At 55.0% G+C, this 22,718-nt stretch overlaps 1 protein-coding gene across 1 annotated transcript in view; it reads right to left on the bottom strand.

Moving 5' to 3' along the window:
- Nucleotides 1-855: 855 nt before the first annotated feature.
- TWIST2 (twist family bHLH transcription factor 2) overlaps nucleotides 856-22,718 on the bottom strand; it is a 50,632-nt gene continuing 28,769 nt past the window's right edge. The window contains exon 2 of the mRNA XM_021678980.1: nucleotides 856-1,541. The gene's annotated coding sequence lies outside the window, so the exon portion shown is untranslated. The remainder of the gene's footprint in view (nucleotides 1,542-22,718) is intronic.

Here is a 22,718-nt window from a genome sequence, read left to right as displayed (position 1 = left end):
ACGGACAGCTCTGCCCAACAGACCCGGTATCCGCTGTCCGCCAAGAGACAGGCCACCGGTGGTTCAGGGTGGTGACCTGGTGACTCGCAGTTCCCCAGCATGCAGCCCTTAACCTGGAGGCTACTCACACCTCCTACTGGTGCCCACAGATATGGCAAAGGGCTCCGAAGGCCAGCAGCCGGGGGTGGGGGGTGGTCCCGGACTCCCCCACCTCATGGAGCTGTGTCTGCACGGTTAGCCTGCCCACCTGGACCAGACACCAGCCAGATTCTCCTTCTTAGCTGCAGACTGTGGCCCTTCTGGGGGTCCGGTACCCCAGTACGTACTCCAACGTTACCTGTACACACAGGTGCTCCTTCCTCAACCTCCCCCTGCTGTGTGTACAAGGCTCCAGGGGGCAGGAGAGCCGCCTGCGGAGCCCACGGTTAACACAGGGGTTCGACGTAATCTGAGACTGTGAAGGGGCGGGGGCGTGAGTGCGGGCGTAAGGCGGTGGGGAAGGCTTTGCGGGGCCGGCAGGAGAGCGCTGACCTCGGACAGCGGGATGGGACACAGGATGGACGCAGTCGGACAAGCGGGAAGTGGTCTGGAGAGCAGCTGAGAAGCGGGATGCACGGAGGGGCCGGGGCCAGCCTCGCCTGCTTTCCCACGCCTGGGTATGTCGCACTCGGACCGTGTCAGGGACAGTAGCTTCTAGAACGTTTTACAACGACCTAGGACGTAAACTGCCCCCCATCCTTCTTGTCCCTTCTCAAGGGACACGACCGTCCTTCTCGCGAGCCGCTCCGACCTTCCCGGGCAGATTCCGTGCTGCGCGGTACAGAAGAGGAGAGGGGAGACGGGGCTGCACTGACATCTTTATTATTCCTGGGAGGGGAGCAGGGTACACAGCCACGTTGCAGTCACCGAGCTTGTTAAAAATATCTCAATAAATAAAACAAATAAGCAACATATACACTGAAACAGAAAATACTTTAAAAATGGATAGCTGAGCAAATCATGAGAAAGAGAAGAGGCGAGGTGTGAGGAGGATTCCAGGCTTACGTGGAACAGTCATGCGGAGGCTGCGGGGAGAGGGGACGCGAGGTTCCTTTTCTGAGAGCCTTGGTCCAGTTTAAACAGAATGGTACAGGAATGCATTTCTGTTTTATTAAAAAAATATACATTAAAAAGGCACTTAGAGGGAAATACAAATCCATAATTTCAATCCTTGTAAATATGTTCCTGAATCTAGAGATTTTCAGAAAGAATAAATCCCCCCCCCAAAAAAATAAAACCCAGAAGAAAAATCCAAACAGTGGCAAGGATGACAAGGAACATGTCACCGGCGAGAAGGACCGTGAGTGCCGCTTCCTCTGTGGGGACCGACTCTGGGGGAGGACTTGCGCGGTCCGGGCTCTTCCACTTGATGCTGTTGTCCCCTTGTCCAAACGCTGTGCTGGAGAGCAGAGGGGGAGGCTCCCTTGAGGTTGTTCAGGTTTCAGAAGTGACAGACGTGGAGGCGTCCCAATTCCACTTGAGCCTCAGCCCCACAGGACAGCCTGGAAGACACGGAAGAGGGAGGGTGAGACCCCACTGCGTGCAGGCTGTGCGTGTGTGGTTGTGTGTACGTGCACGTGGGGTGTGTGTGTGTGTGTGGTGTGCGTGCCGTCCGAGGCCAGCTCATCACACGTCGATTCTAGCACCCGCCATTGTGATCAAGATACACAACTGTCCCACGTCCAGAGGCGCCGCAAGGGGGTGTAAGGGTCTGCAGGAGCACATGTGCGTCATTAAAATGCAGCGGTGGCCACCCTGGCCTGCGGCACGCAGTGTGAGCATCTCTCCAGGGGCACACCGGGCATCTCCGCCAGCCCCACCCCTTCGCCGCCGGACTGGCCAGCGAGGCACCAGGTCGGGAGCCAATCCATGGACCAGGGCCCCGCTCTCCACAAAGCCTCTGGTAAGGAAGGTCTGCCTACCCAGCTGACCTTGTTGCCTGGAAAGGAGGTGGGGGTTCAGATGGAAGACTGGATAGAGTGGCAGAGAGAGGGACCCAGCGGTGGGGTCCCCAGACCGCTCCACCACGGGGCTGGTTGGAGAAGATACGCTGGAAAGAAGCTCGAGGCAGCGTGTGTGATCCCCAGACTTCAGAGACACGTGGCTGTTGTAAGCCCAAGATCATGAGTCCTGTGGTGGGAAGCCCAGGAGGACAGGGGATAATGCTGCTGGGCATGAGTGTCTGGTCAAGGACCTCGACACCTGCGGGAAAGGTCCCACACCTGGGTGCTGAAGGGACTGAGGCTGAGGACAGGTGGGCCCCACACCTTGCTCCAAGGTGCCAGCTCATGGCTAGGACCGGCTGTTCTGGGGGCTGTGGGCGGCTGATCGCCTAGTCCCGCGGGACCCCAGTCCTACAGTACACGTGGCCAGTTTGCAACCAACCCTGAACCGATAGTGGCCTTCCCAGGAGACCCTGAGCTTCGTTAGGGATTCTTGAAGACTGGCTGGTAAGCGCTTTGGGTCCCACGTGATCTTTAGTGCGTACCCCAGGGCCTGATGCACACGGAGCGCGCTTCTACATCTGGAGAACAAACACCGGAATAACCAGATAAACCTCATAACCAGAGGAGACAAGTTCATTCATCGACAGCCCTTGAGGGCTGCCCTGGCCGTGGGGGTAAACTGATGCATGAGACAGGCCTCCACCCTGATGCACCAAGGGGGGAGGCTGCCGGACGGGCTCTGCGACTACAGACCTAAGTGCCGAGGTGGGAGGCTGGCAGGGGCCTGGGGGTGGGGAGGAGTCAGGAATGGCTTCACCAAGGAGGAGGCTGGGAGAAGGGTCACCATGAGGAATTTCCCTCCAGGATAAGAGGTCAAGGACAGGCAACCCCAGGTCCTGGGACGATGATGTGGAAAGGTACGAAAACACAGAAGGATCTTTGATACAGCGACAGGTGACATTTTCAGTGCAGTGTGTGTGTGTGTGTGTGTGTGTGTGTGTGTGTGTGTGTGTGTCCCTGGTCCTACTGGGCAGTGGGCAGCAGGAAGTTTCTTCCTGTCCCTGGACCCCCAGCTCCTTCCCTACAGATCCCCAGAGAACTCTAGAAACCCCTGCTGCGCCAAAACAAAGGTCTGAGAAGGCTAAGATACGTTGTTCCTGAAAACCCGGGGTGTTTTCACACACACACTTCTTTTCTTTCAAGCCCAGAACACTCCAGACACATCCGCCTTTCTAAGTGGTCCCGGGCAGAAAGTCAAAGGCTGCTCTCTCGGAGAATATGGTTGTAATTAGATAATTAATCAGGGGGGCAGCTAAAGAAAGCTGAATGGAAGCCTTCCTCAGAGGGAGGGAATAATTTACAACAGTTTTTGATATATGAGCTGCGCCAACCCTCCAAGGGGAAATACAGGATCATCCACGAAAAGCCAAGAGTGACAGAGGCTGTCCCCCAGTAGTGGTGAGTTTCAGGGTTTGCTGCATGAGCCCGCGGGGCCCAGGGCTCGGGCAGAGAGGAGCAGGTTCATTAGGCTTCTTGACCGAGAGCCTGTGGGCCTGGCCCCCTTGATGTCACCCTGACCCCAGCCATGGCTGCTGACATGGGCAGCGTTCTTGGCAACAAATACAAAACATCTGGGGCCCAGGCCTGCCTCCCGCATAGAACAGCCACCTGAAACTGTATGCATGTGCCCTGTCTGGGGCTCACTCTCTGCATCTGTCTGCCTTGCAGAGAAGGGGGGTGGCGGGCAGAGCTGCAGAGCAGCGGCTACGCTGAGAGAGTGCCCTTGCCCCTCTCTCCCACACCAGTACCTGGGACACAATGCACAGTAAAGGGTCTTAACTGACTCTTATTAAGGACCTAACTTGATTGACTCTTTCAGGACCTAACCCAGGAAGTGAAACACCAACACAAATTCTCCAAAAAGTGAGGCAGGGGGCTTAAGGGGGAATTTATTATAAGGCCTTCCATCCACCTACCCATGCACCCACCATCCAACCATCCATCCACCCACTTACCATCCACACATCTACCCACCACCCACCCTTCCTTCTTTCCCTCCTTCTATCCATCCACCATCTACCCATACACCCACCCACCCATCCTGCCATCTACCCCCCGCCCTTCCATCTAGCCACCCATCCACCCTCCTCCTTCCATCCATCATCCATCCATCCATCCATCCATCCTTTCATTCATCTTTTCTAACATGTACTGAGCATCTATCATGTGCCAGAAAAGCTACTAGTTGTTTAAAAAGCCCAGAAAAGAATCAGAGAAATCTAACAGGGGAGAAGAAACATGTTTGAAAACAACTAGAACATAGGGTAGACAGGGACAACCTTTTTAAAGGAAATGCCAGTAAGACTCTGCAGCCAGAAAGGAAAGGGACAAAGTACCCTGGAACTTCGTTGGACTGCCGAAAAAAGCTGGGTAGGGAATAAGGAGGGAAATGGGCACAGATGTGTCATCTCTGGTCATTAGAGCATGTGCACGCACACGCACACACACACACACACACACACACACACACACACACACACACACCCCTGAGATTTTGCCAGTGGAAGCTGCAGGGGCAGAACGTGAGGCTCAGGGAGCCAGGCACTGCCCACAGAAACCCAGGGGCATGGCCATGGAAGGCCTTGCTCTGGCCCTCACTGCCCCCTTCAGCAAGAAAGTGGAGGACTCTTCCTCCGCAGGACCCTGACATTGTCCAGGTCACCCAAAGGGGCTGCCACCTGCCAGCCGGCCCCTGCTGCCACCCGTGTCTCTCTCCTCCCAGTCACTACACCGAAAACAAAGAACCCCCCCCCAAGTCCTGGGCTCCCAGGTGCACTGGGGTCGGGGTAATGTGCCACGTGGAGATGAATGTAATGAACCCAGCGTTGGAGCTGAGCCCCTACCCTGGTGGGTCTTGTCCATCCCACAGGGGACAGCACCCCCGCCCACCCGGGCGTTCATCGAGCACCGTTCTTCAGCTGGGGCCCTCTGTCCCCTCGCTGAGCCTGGACACAGCCTCCTGACTGAGCACGGCCCCCCAGAGGTGGCTGGAGGCACAGAACCCACCCACTCACGTCGATCTGACAGCCGTAAATAGGAGTGGAAAACAAGGAATGGTTCACATCAGGTGGCTGTGGAGCGCAGCGGGGAAACAGGTGAGCTGAGCACCTCACAAATGGCCCAGAGCACGGGGACCAAACTTTCAGAACAGTGGAATTCATCGTTTGGAGAGAAGCCAGGGGAGTCTGCATGGATAAAATAAGGATACTCTGTTTTCAAAGAGAAGCACAACCAGGAAACAAGAAACGCACTCTTGGAAATCACAGAAAGTATGGAAGCAGCATATTTTGTAAGAAATGGAAGCAAAATAGCAAAAGAGACTCTGATGAAAAACAATCAATAAATCAGAGACTGACTCACGGAGGTCTCCAGCATCTGAGCAAAAGACAAAGAATGTGGAAGGAGGGAGGAGACGAAGCCCCAGACGAGATGCGGAGGGAAATGTCCCCGTGCTTAGGGAAGATTGTCGGTCCCAGATTAAAAGGAACACAGAGTTCTGGGAAGAGCGACTGACAACATGGGCAGCCATGCGGCATCATAAGGAAAGTTCTGGACTCCAAGAGTACAGAAAACCTCCCACCGGCTTCCAGACATAAAAAGAGGCAAAAAAGAGCCAGGCCAGGACAGCTTCCTGTATGCTCATGGCGCCGGCTGACGGGCAATCCCAGGACGGCTGGTGTTTCTCTGGAAAAGGGTCCATGGACCGTGTGGGGAGCAGGAGAGACATGGTCAGGCATATACAGCCTCAGAAAATGCACCCCCCCCCGGGGGCCACTTCTGGGGAAATACTACCTGGAAAGGTCCTCCTCCCAGAGGGAAAGTACTTAGGGCCCCTCGCTCGGCAAGTCTGGCAGCAAATCATCTAACAATCAACCCACGGCAAGACAAACAGGCCAATAAGAATGCTGGTAGGAAAAGCCTCGGAGGCCGAAGGAACCTGTGGGTCCCCAGGCACCCCGAGCTCCTGCCTGCCCCAGGCCGCAGGACCACACACCAGGCAGCCCCATCCATCCGTGATCACCACGCCCACCGATTTCCCACTCTGCTTACCAAACTCACTCAAGAAGAAGTAGGAAATCTGAATGTATCAACTTTTGTAAAATAAGCTGACCAGGTTAGGAAGAATCCGAAACCAGACTGTTTTACAAGAGCATTACATAGAATCTTCTGGAACCCGGTCATTCCTATCTGTATTACTTCAGCTGTTCCAGAGCTTACAGATGAGGACACACTTCCCATTTTATCTTATTTATTTTTACTATTTGTTTATTTTGCCGAAGACTATTTTTTAGAGCAGTTTTAGGTTCACAGCAAAATTGTGAGGCGGGTAGGGAATAGTTCACACAGCCCCCACCCTCCACCATGCACAGCCTCCCCCATAAATGTCAACGAGAAACAACTCTGACCCCTGTCCAAATGGCAGAAGAACCAAAGGCCAGGTCATGCCACCCAGGACTCTGAATGCAGAGATGCTAAGACAGACATCAGCAAACCAAGTCAAGTCATGGATTTGGAGAATCCCTTCCCTACAACCCAGAAGGGTTTACTCCAGGAATGCTGGCCAATTAACATCCGGAAATCTGGCGCAAGAAGGGGTCACGGGCAAGTAGCTCGGCAGATTCTGAGGCATGCAGTGCCACGAGCATTCTGGAAGCTCCTGGAAAGTCAGGAACCGAGCGCTCAGGCCTTGAGCTGAATCCCAGTCCTGCCACCGTGGCCACTGAGGCCTTGGGAAAGTGGCTTCACCCCTCCAGGCCTCAGCTTGGGCATCTGTCAAAACACCCACTGAGGGTCACACTGGGACCACCAGCTTGGGGCTACAGGGATTCAGGGAGCCACACCACGCAAGAGGCTCGGGGCCTCGCCTGGCTCATGCCCAGCACTCTCGTCGCCCCAGGTTGTGGTTTCTTCCCCAGCTGGGTCCCCAGGGTCTAAACCATCACCTGGCACATAGTAGGTGCTCGATAAACCCCTGTGGAAAGAGGCCTACAATGAAGAGATTGCATGGACCCCAGCACGATGCTGGCGCAGGAGTGAAATGCCGGGCGCCCTCTAGAATCCCTCTGTCTACGGTGCTCTCTAAGTCTCTGGCCCTGTAAAGGTGGTTCCCAGCCGGCAGCACCTGCCTCACACGGGAGCTCAGGAGAAATGCAAAAGCAGGCTTCACCCAGACCCACGGAATCAACGTCTACACCCTGCCAAATCCCCAGCTCTCTAGAGACTCCAGAACAGCTGAGCATGCCCAGTCAGCCAGGGCAGCTGCAGCCGAGACCTGCCGTGACTTGCCAGAGACGTGGCTGGTTAGAGACAAGGCCGGAAGAGGATCTGGGTGTCTTGATGCTCCCTGTTGGGGGCCATCCCCACTGCAGACATGCCCACTCCACCCACCAACTGTCCTTCTGCCTGACACCCCAGACACACAGGCGGGGGTAGGTGGGACACAACGTGTAGCCAGCCTGTGACTCCCATGATCCCTCGCCCTAAGGGAAGGGCAGCCGAGGTGTCAGTGACAGGCCCTGGAGGCTCTGAGAAGTCACCCAGCCCAGCTGAGGGGGTTTGCTCCTTCCTTTTCGGTAAGGGCTTTTCAGCACTCTCCCAGAGCCACCTTGCCCCAGTGGCTATCCCCGAGACAAATTCCTTATCCAGACACAGCAGAAATAAGAGGCTTTGCTGTCAGAGGAGAGAGTCTGCAACTTCCTTCCAGGTCAGATCTGCAGGCAGCTCCGGGCAGGCTGCAAACAGACCATCCCTAGGAGACAGGGGCCACCTGCCAAGGGCAGGTGTCAATCTCACCTGGCTGATCAGAAAGGCAGAGATCCAGCCGCCCCTGCTGGCTGCTCAGTGGGGCCCAGCACATGGGGGCCCCCAGCGGGGCCAAGGCGGGCATCCTCACAGTTCAGCCCCCCACCCCCGCTGACTTTTGTGCACCTGTCTTAGAGAAGGCTCGATGGCAAACAACGAAACATACCCCTACCCCACCCCACCCCACCCCACCCCACCCCAGTGACTGTAAGAATCCAGTTCCAAATCAGAGGGCAGGAGGGTGCGGGCTGTCCGCCCGTAGGTCAGACTCTACCGTCTGAGGCTGGACACTCTATGGGATGATGGTGGAGCTATGAGGGGACCGATAAAGGCAAACCACTCTCGCCGAGGCAAACGCAAATCAAGAAGCCGTCGGGCTTAAAAATTTTTACAAGGAGCTGCCTGTGCCCTGGCCACCCTGCCCTCCCACCTGGGTCCCCCCGCCCCCTGGCGTCCCTGCCCTGTAGGGGGAGGTCTGTGTGCTGTCCCTGGCCAAGCAGTGGCTCGGACAGGCAGGACGCTCTGGTCTCTCTCTGCTGGCCGCCGGGCCCTTTCCCAGAGTCAAACGGAGGCCACGGCTATGGGGTTCTCATAGGCCACAGCGCTCTGCAAAGCAGGCCAGAGTCAAGATCAAGGAGCTTCTGGATCCAGGAGTTCCCCTCTGGAGAGCCCGCTTTCCCAGGAATGGTTGGATGGGCAGGATGCCCCTGTGGCCCCCACAAGGTTCCAAGGACACCAGCGGGCTGATGGGCTTCTGCTGCTGGGGCAGAGATATGACCGAGGCACCGCACCAGGCACAGCTCCGGAGGGACCTCCTGGATTCCCAGGCCCCGTGGCCCCCGTGCGTCCAGGTGGCAGTGAGACGTGAGGGAAGGCGGCTTGGAGGCCAGCACGGGCTGTGTGGCCCTGTGCCCCGGGCCCCTCTCTGCTTCCATGGCAAGCTCCATGCGTCCAGACGCCCTTTGTGTGGGGCACCTACACTCAGAGTCTGGGCCGGGGCACAGGGCAGGAGGACGCCGGGTGAGAACAGGCTGTGTCCCTCTTCCCCGGCTCCACGGCTCAGGAGTCTGACCCCCGGCTTGCCTGCCGTGCATGAGAAGGCGGAATCCTGTCTGGAATGACCGTATTTATGAAGCCAGGGCTCATCTCCCAGGCCTCCCTGGTGGATGGTGGCAGAGCTGCTGGCCTTGCTCCTTCAGGGAGTAAAAGTTTCAAGCCAGCTTGGAAGCAGAGCTGTCTCTCTCCGTCTCTGTCTCTGTCTCTCTCCTTGGGCTTGGCTTCAGGGATTCGAGCTGACAATGTCTGGAATAACCTGCCTGCCAAGGAGACGTCGGCCTGGGAGCAGCCTGGGGAGAAGGCAAGCTTGCCTCTGCTTCCAGACCCCCTCTCTGCCTCCCGGTGCCTCCCGGCCTCCGGGCCTCGGAGCGATGTGGCCCCAGGGCTGTCCAGGCCAGCCCTCTCCGTTCCCAAGGGAGCTGGGGCAGGAAAGCCCAGTGTCCACACCAGCGACTCCCAGTATTTAACCCTGTCCAGCCCTCCTCTGAGGGAGGCCTTCCCACTTCTCCTCCGTGAGTCACAGGACACTGTAAAGCATATCCCCAGGTGCAGAGGTCATGAGGGATAACAGTCCCAAGCAACCAGGTATTAGGAGGAAGCAGCCTCCTCCCGGGACTCAGGGCCTCCAAATCCAGGAACTGCCTCAACCAGTGAATTATGATTTCTCCAGATGTCACTAACCTTAGCTTCCAAATAAAACCCACTAACAAAAGAAGGTGGTGTAAAAACTCACCCTGCGGGGCCCTATTTCAGGCTGATGGCGCAGGTCGTGCCTGTGGGGGTAACTCATCAGGTGATGTCATGTCAGAGATAAGGAGATGGGGCCTGGGGCTGGAGGGGACTTGGGCCAAGCGACCAGGCAGGTGCAGAATCGCCCCCAGAACTCAGGTCAGCTATGCCCTGAGGCCCAAGGCCGAAATCCTTCTCGAATGATTGACCTCATTCCTACACCTGTCAAGTGGGTCCAGACCCAGGAACCCTGACTTAATAAATGTCTTTGCACACTTGACGAATGAGGGTCTGAGGACACAACCCTCCCCCCAACCCTCCCAGCGGCTCAAGAGAACATTAAGCAAAGGTCCGCTCTTGTCAGGCACTCTGGGGGATGCATGTCATGAGTACAACTTGGTCCCTGTCCTACACCAGTTCACTTGGGGACAGAAGACAAAAAAGTTATTGTAACAAATATATAATACATATACATGTTCTAATAAAGGTATGATGAAAGTACACAAGGTCTACAACTAGGCTGCTCTACAATATAAATATGTATTACAGATGTAAATGATTGGAGCAAAATAAAATACACGTTAAAGTAAAGGTATGGGGTGCCTGGGTGGCTCAGTCGGTGAAGCATCTGCCTTCAGCTCAGGTCATAATCCCAGGGTCCTGGGATCGAGTCCTGCATCAGGCTCCCTGCTCAGCGGGAAGTCTGCTTCTCCCTCTCCCTCTGCCCAGAGAGCTTGTGCTCTTTCTCTGTCAAATAAAATAAAATCTAAAAAAAAAGGGGGGGGGGGGGGCGCCCGAGTGGCTCAGTCGGTTAAGTGTCTGCCTTCGGCTCAGGTCATGATCCCGGGGTCCTGCGATCGAGCCCCGCATCGGGCTCCCTGCTCGGCGGGAAGCCTGCCTCTCCCTCTCCCACTCCCCCTGCTTGTGTTCCCTCTCTCCTGTGTCTCTCTCTCTCTGTCAAATAAATAAATAAAATCTTAAAAAAAAAAAAAAGGTATGAAAAGGTACATAGTAGAAGCCCAAAGAAGGCAACAGTTAAGCCTCTGGGCGGGTGAGGGGTCTGGGGAGCTCTTCACAGAACTGGGGCTTTGAGGACGTCTGGTCCCACCAGGGACGGGAGCGGGAGGGTGAAAGGGCCTCAGGGCACATTTTAGGTGGGAGTAGGAGGAAAGGCAGCTTTGGGGGCAAGGTGACCTGTGACTCTAGGGAGAGGCCCAGGGTGGGCAGGACCCCACAAGGCAACGGGGGGCACTGTAAAGTGTAGGGGGTACTGGCATGACCAGGCCCGTTTTCAGGGGTAACTGAGGGGTGAGCCCTCAAGGACTGCTGGGAGGTCAGACCCCCCAGTGGGGCCCTGGGTGGGGCACGGTCACCAACGGTCTGGGTTGGGCAACAGGAGGGGTCGGGACCCCAGGAACAGAACAGGGAAGAGGAGAGAAGCTGCTTTTGGGGGAAAGAGCAGGAGCAGAGCTGGTGGTGTTGAGCTGGAGGTGTTTGTGGGACACCCCAGAGGTCGGGTTCACTCAGCAGGATGTCCAGCTCCGAACCCCAGAGGGGGCTGGGGGCCTCGCAAGCAGCTTCTGAGCGAGGCCGACAAAGGGATGAGGAGACAGCTAAGTAGCGTTGTCTGGATTCGAACCCAAACCCGGGGCTCATTCTCCAGCTCTGTGCTCCCCGACCACGACAGACCTGGACGCGGACATGTGGGGCAGCAGAGGGAGAAGAGGGGGGTCCCTGAAGAGGCCACGTGTGGCGCTGGTTGGCAGCGCCCCCTGCCAGAGGGAGCCCGCCCTCAGGAGAAGCAGGACCCAGCCCCTGGCAGGCAGGGGTCACCAGGTGACCTTGGGAAGGCCGGGTCAGGGGGCAGGGAGGGCTCCCTAGGAATGGTTTCTCTCTTTTTTTAAATTTAAATTTTAGGTAGTTACCATGCAGTGCCATACTCCAGTGGTTTCCGGAGCACAATTCAGGGATTCATCACGTACATACCACAGCCAGTGCTCATTACATTAGTGCCCATCCCCCATCCAGCCCACCCCCCACTCCCCACCCTCCAGCAACCCTCAGTCTGTTCTCTGTCGTTAAGATCTTGTGTCTTATGGTTTGTCTCCCTCTCTCCTTTTTTTCTTTTCCCCTTCCTCTGTGTTCATGTTTTGTTTCTTAAATGCCACATGTGAGTGAGATCATATGGTATTTGTCTTTCTCTAACTGACTTATTTCACTTAGCATCATACTCTCTAGCTCCATCCACGTCGTTGCAAACGGCAAGATTTTGTTCTTTTTGATGGCTGCGTAATATTCCATTGTGTATGTCTCCCACATCTTCTCTATCCATTCATCAGCCCAGGGACATCTGGGCTGCCTCCATAGTTTGGCTATTGTTGATAATGCTTCTGTAAATATTGGGGTGCAGGTGTCCCTTCAAATCTGTATTTTTTACCCTTTGGGTAAATACCTCGTAGTGCAATTGCTGGACTGTAGGGTAGTTTGGATTTTAACTGCTGTCACCAGCATTTAGTTCCCAAATTTAATTTCAGAAAAGCAGGCAATTTTCAAAATGCAAAACTCTTTACAGAAATAACAACACCTAGGGGCGCCTGGGTGGCTCAGTCGTTAAGCGTCTGCCTTCGGCTCAGGTCATGATCCCAGGGTCCTGGGATCGAGTCCTGCATCGGGTTCCCTGCTCGGCAGGAAGCCTGTTTCTCCCTCTCCCACTCCCCCTGCTTGTGTTCCCTCTCTCGCTGTGTCTCTGTCAAATAAATAAATAAAATCTTAAAAAAAAAAAAAGGTAAAGAAAGAACGACACCTATAAATCTATTTTCTTGAATGACCCAGAGAAAATATGCTACTTTAGAAAGATTATGCATATATTCATGCATATTCAGAAGAATGCAAAATCCTTCCTAAGTGACGGGAAGAATCCTACTATGCCCCAGTCCTCAGGCCTTCCCATCTCTGGGAACCCGGCTTCAGCAGACACTTGAGATGTGCGAAGCCTCAGGAAAAACCAACAGCACACGACGGGGGCCTGGCGTGGACCCTACACTCCGCAGGTGCTGCGGACACCCTGGGAGCGTGGACGTGACCTTGGCTAACCCACCCCTTCAGCCACAGGGACAAGGCCTTTCGATTCCCAAGCTCTGGATTCAGTGACTTTTGGCCTACTTCACATTCTCAAACTTCAGCACCACGGGAATAAAAGTGACCTCTGTTGGGAAACACATCATATTTAGAAAGGAACCAGCACGCACTCAAGTGTTGAAGACATCGCCCAGTTGAGGTAAAGTCGGCTCGTCTACAGAAGCAGATGGGGAGAGTGAGCCACCCTGGGTCGCAGGGGCCACGCGGCTGTGGGCGGTCAGCGCCGAGGCCACAGAAGGGCCGGCTCTGCTGGAGGTGGCCCGGCAGCAGCTCACTGGAGCCCGGGCTCAGGGGCCTGGCGGGAAGGCAGGCGCGGGGGCTGCAGGACCGCGGCACGGACGCCAGGTACCACCCCACTGCAGAACGGGATGAAACAGGTGTGCACAGGTGTGCACAGGGTAGCAGCCAGCCAGAGCTCAAGAATGAATAAACGCTCAACTTCACAGACAGATGCAAGAAGGATGGGTGCACGTCCCCCGGACAAACCTCACCGTGGCACCACCTCTCCCCTGCGCACCAGATACATGTTACTCACGCTCCGTGAGTGGTTGCTAATTCACACAGACGCCTTGAGCACTCAGGTCTCTCTAGGGACAGACAGGAGATCGAGAGAGGTGGCAAAGACTCGAGAACAGCCGGGTTTATTGGATCGGCCATCCCACCTGGAAAATGTGCACGCCCTTGACCTCCCAGCTCCCGGAGCGACGGTGCGGTCAGCCAGCCAAGGGTGACCCCTGACCTCTGCACTTCACCTTTTTTTATCTCTGGGCCCCCATCTGCAAGCTTTTCACCACCTCCCCTCCTTCTTGCCGGGTGAAGCGGTTGCTCTCCTGTATCCACCGGGGGCAGGACGACTGACAGGTCCTCTCGTCCTCCGGCTCACCCCACAGCTGGCCTCACACACCTGGGAGCTATGGCTCACAGCCGCCGGGACCTCCAGGCCCTCCCAGCACCGGGCCTGTGGTGCTGAGAGGCAGGCTCTGCTGTCGGCCGAGGAGGGTGACCCAGGCACCCCGACCCTCCGGACACAGTCAGGGTTACCCTGCTGATCTTGAAGCACTTGACACTGGCCCTGCCTCTGGAAAGCGTGTTAGGTGTTTTCTCCCGAAAAGGATGTCCATCAGACTCTTTCAGACAGAGTTATGATTCCCAGCATTTCGTTTCTGAGGCTTATCCCTCTAATTTCATGACCTGCCAGTCCAAGAGCTTCCTTTGTCTGCATGGAACCCCGAAGGATCTGCGAGTGTGGGTGCACGCGCAGACTCCCGTCAGCCCACAGATAAGCAGCTGTCCCCAGCCTTGGTGGGTGTGTGTTGCAGTGTCTGAAAAGGAGTCACACTCCTGGGGCTGCTCGGACAGCGGTGAACGATGTGGGAGGGCACGTCCCCGGGGGACAGATGCCCCCCAGAGCCTTCTTGGCTTTGCCCTTGATGCAAGAGTTTAAAGAGTACTGCCTGGTCCCCAATGGCTCTCCGCCCCCGGGCTCAAGTCACAAGATACAGGAACATGCTCTTTATTGCTCAATTTCTAAAAAAATTCAGGATTCCTGGATTGAAATTCTGCATTTATAATCTAAAAAATTCAGTATTCCTGGATTGAAATTCTGCATTTATAAATTATACTCAAATCTATCTGTGGAACTTACTGTTTTCAAAATATTTCTGAATAAGAAAAAAATGAGAAATGATGTGCACACACACACATTTCTGGGGAAAAAAAAAAAAAACCCAAGCGAGACACCATTTCTTTGATTGCACAGTATACAGAATGTGTTCCCTCATTTCTACTGGCTGCGTGAACTCGCTGGCTCTTAATAACCCCTCCCCCGAGGGGACTTTGGGAGCAAAGCATTCCCTGCATGTCATGATGGGGGAGCCCCGACTTCTTCCTGGCTCTTGAGGGCTCCTGCCCTGTTGCAGCCGATGTGACCCAGGCCAGGTGCTATCATGTCCTGCAAAGATCGGTGGCCAGTGTCTATGAGCATACAGCCTGGTCCCGTCTCCCTTCCAAGACTTTGCTCATCTATCAGATGGGCAGGTTCTACCTGTCCCACAGGGGACTGACCGCCTGGCACATAGTAGGTGCTCACATAGTGTTGAGATCTGCATTGAAAGCACTCAGGTTCAGAGCCATCAACAGAGGAGGCCGGCAGTGTGGGAGGGACAAAATCTTGCTCCATGTCACACGGACTGACTTCATCTGGATTTGGGGTGTCCGTGTACTGCAGGTGAAATAAATCAAGTGGCCTGATTTTATGGTATAAATACAAATACGATTTTCTTTGAAATGTTTGAAAAAAAATATCTACCATGCCGAGTGTGCACGGAGCTCTGTCTAGACCCAGGAAACCCAGGGACAGACAGGGCAGAGTAGGTTGGCACTTGGTGTGTATATATAATATATATATATATATATATATATATTATATATATATAGGATGATAGATAGATGTGCGTATATACCATACTATCATATACCATATACACGTACAGATAATATGCCGCAAACCTACACACCGTATATATGCACAGCACGAATAAATGCCCATTCTTCTCTAAGAAGGGTCACCTTGGTCCCAAGTGTGCTCCAGTCATCCCTGATGTCACCATTTGGGAACAGAGATTAAACACTCATGGTGCTTCTAACCGGTCCATCACACAAGAGCCGGTGTCCACTGGAGGCATCGAATGACCGGTGGGTCAGTGGGCGTGGCCTCCGTTTGCCTCCACAACCCTCTGTCGAGTCCAGGAGCTCTAGGATGGCGGGGACAGCTGCTGGAGAGCGGGTGATAAGCAGCGTCTTTGCACTCTGCACCTGCTGCAGCACTGGGAAGGAGGCAGCTAGGATACACCCAAGGAGGGCATTGGAATCCCTCTTCTTGAAAGAACATTTCTGATCACTCGCATGTCCAAGAGTACGACTGGCTTCTTCCGTTCTGGCAGCATCAGCCTAGGCTGATGGGCTGGGGTTCACAGGTGCGCATGTGGATTGTAGAGCTCTGTGTTTTTTCCCACTGATTGCAACAAAATTCCCAAGTTTGGAAGCCAGAAGTGACTACTTCTATTTGAAAGAGAGCAGAGCTATGATCCAGAGACAGAAAACAACAGCTAGCAACTACGCTCAGAGCTGAGTAGCTGAAAGGTCCAGATATTTGCTAGGTATTTCTCAGCTAAATCCAGGGCGACGGCCCCTTCCATGCAAATCCCCCTTCCCTTATCTGTGCATTTTTAATGCATTTAATTACCACTTGGACCCCAGCTTAGCATCCCATAATAATTTATTTGCCAGGAAAGGCCCCATGAATACGGAGAGCAGTGTCAACATCCGTGTTTATAAGGGAAAACAGTCTTCTACTCTCAATCCTACATCCAGAAGCCCACCTTCCCTTCTAGATGCTCTTTAATCAATCTTGTCAATAAATGGAAGTGATGCAGATGTTCTGTGTAGTCTTAAAGAATTCAGGTTGAATCCACTTTAAAATAAAACACTACCCAGCAAGCACATACAGAGGAAGAAAGTCAGTAGACAGAAGAAAGCTCCAACAAAACCCAGAATGGAGGCAGGGCCTTGAAAAGAAGCCAATACACCTTGAGCCAAAGATAAGAAGTCAAATAATGCTTAGGGACAGCGCAAAATGACTGAACATTCTCCACATTGAATGTGAGTTACTTTCAGGCAATCTGGTATAGAGAGATCCACATTTAGTAAACAAATAAAAGAAGCCATGGTTACACCCTGGAAAAGTTTTATGATTTATAAAAAGCTTTAGTGAAAAGTGCCTTTAGAAACTGAGCTCCTCTAAAAATGAATCTGAAATGATGCACTTTAGACAACTTTTCTAAGCAAATATCCATTTTACAAAGCAGAGCGCACCTGTCTAAGGCTCCAGGGCGACAGGAGAGAGACCCGAGCATTAGGAGACTGTCGTCCTTCCCCTCTCAGGGCGTTTCCATCAGGGCACAAGAGAATCAACTGCCACGACAGACAGGCCCCCGCACCTCACCGTGGGAGCAACACAACAGTCCTGTCCTGTCCGTCCTGTCCCTTCTTCCTGCTCGGTCAGCTTGGCGGGGGCTCCTCTTCACACAGCCGCCCAGGACTCAGGCTGGCAGAGTCCCCGCCATCTTATGGATGCATCGTTTGGAACACATGGTCCCTCGGGTGTAGCGGAAGACCTGTTCTTCTGCACTTGAGCTCAAAAAGGCTATTGCCACTTGTTCCCAAAGCTCATTGTCTGGAACGAGTCACATGGCCTTGCCCACCTGCAGGGGTCCTGAGGAGCATAAGGGAGACGTTCAACATTTGGGTGCTCCACTGAGTCCACCTCAAGGGCCAAAGCAAGGTTTTTTCGTAAAGGCTGGACCAAAACACAAAATAATTTGCAGACAGTCCCTCAAGAAACTGTCTGATAATTTCATCTCACTAACCTCTACCAAAAGCCGGGATCAGACTCCTGAAGATTCACCGGTAGCAAAAATAATGGCTGGGGACTGATGGCAAGGCAGGGGACCAGTGAAAGAACTTAGCTTTTAAAAAATAGTCATCAGGGCGCCTGGGTGGCTCAGTTGGTTAGGCGACTGCCTTCAGCTCGGGTCATGATCCCAGGGTCCTGGGATCGAGTCCCGCATCGGGCTCCCTGCTCTGCAGGGAGCCTGCTTCTCCCTCTCCCTCTTCCCCCTGCTTGTGTTCCCTCTCTCACTGTGTCTCTCCCTGTCAAATAAATAAATAAAATCTTTAAAAAAAAAAAACAGTCATTAAAGGCAACAGAAAGGCAAACGCTACGAGGACTATAGGGACATTATTCTACCTTGAATTCGTGCCACTGGGGGTCCTAGCCACTAGCTGGCATTCCTGTTTGGTTGAGGAGGTGTGGGGCACTAAGGGAAGGTGGGCTATTACTGGAAAGTGTCTCCTCCACTCTCCTCCCCCTCCTCCAAGTGACGGGCCAGCCGGTTCCCAGGACCGCAGCACGGTGTCCTCGGTGTGAAAGTTCCTCAGGGACCCGAGACTCCAGGAGGCTCGCCTCGGTGGATGGAGCTGCAGTGTCACCGTCTGATGGCACCAGGCTTCTGGGGAGGGTCCTGTGCTGCCCGCGGAAGAACACTCCACGCTGCCTGAGTGGACTGGCCTTTCAGGGAGTTCACTCAAGCATATTCTTGGATGTTGTTGATGGGTTTACTCCAAGTTCCATCTTCCAGGGCTGCCTGGACAAAACATTTCTCCCTCTCTTTCCTGGCTCTCTCTCCGCAACTTCACTTCCACCCTGATGGGGAGGTTTGGCAATGGGAGGCCACTGGAAACCTCCCTCACGGAGAAGCTTCTCTTGCTGCTGGGACCCGTGCTGAAAACAGAGCCCCCACTGACCAAACACGCAACCCCTCCAATGCCACACGCGGCCCTGCCTTCCCTCTGGAGGAGCTCGCCCACGGGCGGCATAGAGTCACACGCCAAGATGGCGGCCAGGAGTCCACACACATCCAGCATCGCCGTGGCCCCAGGAAACAGCCTGGAAGTGTGCTTTCCCAAATTGTGAGCAAGGTGAACTCAGGGCTGGGGGAGGGATGACCACGTACGTTGTGCCCATCTTTGCAGCACCAGCAACCCCATCCATCCTCTGAGAAGAAATCTGAATTCTCCCGCATACCTTATACTACGGACTCAAGAAGCATAAGTGAAAATGTTTTAGTGAAGATGTCGACAGAAACCACTTTCCCCCCGATAGAGGGTCGGATAGCTTGAGTTTTAGGTATTGATTGTTGAGCCAAAGACATAATTAACACTAAGCAAAGTTGTGACCTGGGAAAGTCACAGGGGTTCTGGGGTTAATGTTGTTTCTGGCCGCGGGGGATTTGGTCCCCAGAGAGGGTCTTGGCCGGCACTCAGCATGGGCACCGGTCTGTTGGTTTCAGAATAAAGCTCCCTACACATTTTATGTCCTAGTGGGAAACTCATTAGCAATATGATTGTAAGCTAAGATTACCAACATACTTGAAGAATGTAAAAACCACCTTGGCTGCCTTTCGAAAATGATCCTAACATATTCCAATATCCCCCAGGGCGGTGCAGAGCAGTTACATCACGGTTTGTGGGATTCCTGCGCTCTCGAGGGGGACTTCTCACCATCACTCCCAATCCTCACACGGAATCCCACCTGCTCCTCTGACACCAACCCTGGGGACCCCGGGAAGGGATGGAGCCCAGACCTCAGCACATTCTGCTGGGCCGCAGGGCTGACGCGGCAGGCCGTAGGAACCCCCGGCGGCCGTGAGGGGCAGACTCACAAGGGAATACTCTTCCCTTGGTCAAATGTGCATAACAAACCCACTTTTGAGAGGCCAGCTTTGCATTTCCCACCTCTTGGCCTGGACTAAATACAACCGGCCGAACCAGGGCCTCACCGGGGTGCCGTGTGGGCACCGGGAAGGAGTAGGTCAGGGAGGGCAGGGGACCCTCGAGCCCTGCAGCACGCCCTCCGATGGCCCGAGCACGAGGCAGGCTGCCCTGAGACCAGGCAGCAGGGGATCCCGACCCGGAGGCGGCAGGCCCAGTGTCCCGGCTCCTTGCATCTGCACTGTTGGGGAGGCACCTGAGGACTGAGGAGGCTCCGGTGGGCTGGACGGACCCCAGCCCCCTCTGAGCTTCATGTGTATCCTTCACTGCCACGTTCCCTGAGAGAACGGAGAGAAAGCTCAGTTGATGAAACCCTTGGTCTCCCTGCGCCTCCTCATCACCCCAGGGGAGTCGGAGTGGCCAATCACTGATTTGGTAAGAGAAAACAGTGTGTTGAGCTCAGGCTCTGGAACCTTCCTCCAGGAGCTGAAGCTAGCTGCAGGAAGCAGGCATCTCCCATCCACCCCTCCAGCAAGCTGCCCACCCACCCGACCCTGAGGGGGAGCCCACCTTGGTGCAGCTCCACTGAGCACTGTGGGCGAGTCTGCCTGACCCTGGGACCCTTCGTCTTCATCTTAGCCTTCATCTGTGAGAAAGGTGACCTTGCACCAGCTTCACCCCAGTCTCAGGTCTCTGCACCCCGGCAGGGGCGAGGGCACTGCTCATCCCCACCCCCACCCTGTCTGGGGGCAAGTGCAGGGGTCACCACACCCCTCTGGCCTGTTAGCTAATCAGCACTTGGTCTATGAAGCTCTTCCAGGACTCCCACCTGGACCCCTGTGGTGTGGCCAGCAGAGAGTGGGGGTCACCCCACACCGAGAGGGGTTTCGGAACTCCAGCAGCAGAACCTGCCACAGGGCACGAGGTTGCTTCCCAAAGAAGCTTCCATCAGGCCAGGCTAAGCCCTCCTGTCCCCGCTCTGCCACCTGCTGTCTGAGTGACCTTGGTCACCTCTTCTCTCCAAGCTGGACCTCACTTCTCCCAGGTGGCTGTAGGGGGACCTGGCCCAGGGGTCTCCGTGGTCCCCGGGGGTCTCATGGTTCTTTAGAATCTCAAGGAGACTGGAGTCCTGGCTCCCACGTTCTGTTGGGGGCACGGCTGGCATCTCACAAACGTGGTTCTGAGGAACTGGGTGAAGGCGTGCAACGCTGCGTTCTCCCAGATGTTTAGTGCAGAGCGTCCTCCCGGTATCTTCTTGGGGAGGGACTGGTGTTAACAGAAGGATTTCTGAAGGGAAGAAGAGACACAGCAGGCGGGATTCCAGGGGAAGGACGGACTGAAACCAGACCCACCGCTCCTGCCCCCGGGGCTTCGCAGACCGCGGCTCCTCGGCCATCATTACTGACGTGGTGCAGATGCTCGAGGAGAGAAAGCCACAGTTCTGCGCGCTATACAGCTGGGAACCAGTGAAAACATGGCCCCTTTCACCTTTTCATTCCCGAGAACCACCTCCCTCTTCACAAGGCGAGTCAGCACATTGTCCGCCATCCTTCCTGAATGCCCCTGGACCTGGGGTCCACCTTACTCAACCCCCTCCATGAACCCAGAGTTCTTCCCGGGCCAGGCTTCTAGAAAACTCCTCCACTCCCACCCCAAATGTTTTCCCTGCTCTGTCTTCAAAATCCCAATCCTTCCCTCCCACTGAAACTAAAGGACCGTGCAGTTGAGGAGGGCCCGGTCAGCCCACCTCCGTCCCTTCTCTGGTGTCTCCTGCCCCTCCCCCTCCACTGTTTTTCCCTCTTTATTTGTCCTGTTCGATGTCAAGTGAGCCTGTCCGGCTCCTCAGGAATGGCAGCTGCAGAATCGAGCACAAGTGGATTTCAAGTCAGCACAGAACGGTTGCAACGAGTCATGTGGTGAAGGCACCATCTACACCCGCATTGGGCTGTGCTGGCCCCCACTCGCGCTCTCGGGACAGCACGGACAGAGGGGCCACCAGAGGCAGGCCCCGCGGGCAGGAAATGTCCTCTGCCCCAACCCCACAATGGTCCAGAGAATGCCACGGTGCTCCTCCAAGGTCCCTGAAGCACCACAGGCAGAAAGCAGAGGTCCCAAGTCCGTCCAGGGCCGCGCAGACCACAAGCTGTCCAGGCCTGTCTGAACACCCAAGGGCTCAAGGGCTCAGGCTGGGGCAACATTTGCACTCAGGGCAGCTCTGTCTGGCCAACCTGCCCTCCAGCCTTCTCCGGTTCTGCCCCCTGGGCCACGGCAGACAAGTCACCCACAGCACTGGGCCAGTGGCTCACCAGGGCAAGAGGTCAGGTGCCCACAAAGCCATGGGGCCCAGACACTTGTCACCCTGGAGCCCGGCTCTCCCCTGAGGCCCGCCCATCCCAGCCCGAGTCCGCCCGTCCCTCAGCTGCTCTGAGCGGCCAGGACTGCCCAGGTCTCCCCAGAGCTCAGAGAGCACCCTTCTGTTTTGTAAAAAGCTCTGTGCTCGGCAAACGCTCAGATCACTGCAGTTCTGCTCCCCGTGAGCCCCCTCACCAGGGGCAACGCGCACCCGTGAGTCGCACACAGCTCTGCCCTGCGAGGGGCTCTCCTCCCAAAGCCAAGTGTGTCTACAGATCGCTGACTCCCAGTGGTGCTGGGGCCAGGCAGGGAGGAGGCGGAGCTGCACGGTGCCACCTTGGACGACCAATCCCCATCCACGCAGAGGCAAAGAGGCGCTGAAATTATAATAACACGAGTCAAGGCGAACCCAAAGTAAACTTACACATGCTTCGAGAGTGCTGTCTGTTTTTCAAGGCAGGACACACTGGCCCAGCCAAGGACACGGGCTTCTGCCTTTCTGTTGGGGCCGCAGCACAGAGGGGAGAAAAGCACTGATGCGCTTCCCAGCCGCCATCTTACTTAATGGGGCCTGCGGTCGGAGTATGTAGGCAGGGCACGCTGGAGAACTTGGAACTGGCGGCCTTTGCAGGGCTTCATGCCTGGGAGCCCCGACTCCTGCTGGGAGAGGGGAAGGAGCCCCTCAGGACAGAAGACTTGGGAGCCAGAGGGGCCTGGACTGAAAGCCTGACTCCCCATGCAATCCTGACCCGCGAGCATGGCAGTGTGTATGCACCTGCCTGAGTGTGTATGTGGTGTGCATGCATGTGAGTGTGTGTGTGCCTAAGTATGTGATGTGTGTGCTCGTATGTGCGAGTGCACGCATGTATGTGCAGGTGCGTGTGAATGTGTGTGTGCATGAGTGTGATGTGGTATGTCATGCATCTGAGTATGTGTATGAGTATGTATGTGGTGCGTGTGCATGAGTGTATTGGTGTGTGTGTGTGTGTGCATACATATGTGATGTGTGTGCTTGTGAGTATGTGCGTGTGCACGCATGTATGTGAATGTGGTATGTGTGCATATGAGTATACGTGTAGTGTGCGTGTGAGTGTATGTGGTGTGTGTGCATGTATGTGCATATGTATTAGTGTGTATGCGGTGTGTGTGCATGTGCATGAGTTTGTATGTGGTGTGTGCATGAGTGTGATGTGGTGTGTCATGCATCTCAGTATGTGCATGAGTGTGTATGCAGTGTGTGCATGAGTGTATGTGGTACATGTGCAT

This window comes from Neomonachus schauinslandi, chromosome 3 (assembly GCF_002201575.2).
Source record: "Neomonachus schauinslandi chromosome 3, ASM220157v2, whole genome shotgun sequence".
NCBI classification, from domain to species: Eukaryota; Metazoa; Chordata; class Mammalia; order Carnivora; family Phocidae; genus Neomonachus; species Neomonachus schauinslandi.
The sequence above is the reverse complement of the archived record's forward strand: the minus strand, read 5'-3'. Positions and strand labels throughout refer to the sequence as shown.